The sequence below is a fragment of the Neophocaena asiaeorientalis genome, unplaced genomic scaffold (genome assembly GCF_003031525.2).
Source record: "Neophocaena asiaeorientalis asiaeorientalis breed wild unplaced genomic scaffold, Neophocaena_asiaeorientalis_V1.1 scaffold501, whole genome shotgun sequence".
Lineage (NCBI taxonomy): Eukaryota > Metazoa > Chordata > Mammalia > Artiodactyla > Phocoenidae > Neophocaena > Neophocaena asiaeorientalis.
Genome location: NW_020172678.1, coordinates 497,180 through 497,485, shown reverse-complemented (window position 1 = coordinate 497,485; position 306 = coordinate 497,180). Strand labels below are relative to the sequence as shown.

Genomic DNA, 306 nt, shown 5'->3' with positions numbered 1-306 from the left:
GTACCCTTGGGCTCTGTCATTGTCCAGTGCTGAGAGTGGTGTGGCACGACTGGGCTGAGGGCATGGGCAACAGTCCCCTCTGTGCCCTCGTGGAGGCCGACTGCACGGCTTGTGGGCAGGGCTCAGGGGGCACAGGGACAGGTTTGTGACACATGCGGGCCTCAGTGGGCAGAGGGAGGGGCTGCTGCCTCTATCCTCCAGGACAGCATCCCTCGAGGGCGGTGGAACCTGGTTTAGTGGGGACAGAGTTAGGAGGTGGGTGCTGAGCAGGAACCCAGGGGTCTCAGAGCGGGTCGGCAGCCGCCA

General features: G+C 64.7%; 1 protein-coding gene across 2 annotated transcripts in view; it reads right to left on the bottom strand.

Annotated features, from left to right (window-relative positions):
* CDH23 (cadherin related 23) overlaps positions 1-306 on the bottom strand; it is a 430,962-nt gene that overhangs the window by 393,079 nt on the left and 37,577 nt on the right. The gene's annotated exons all lie outside the window — the stretch shown is intronic.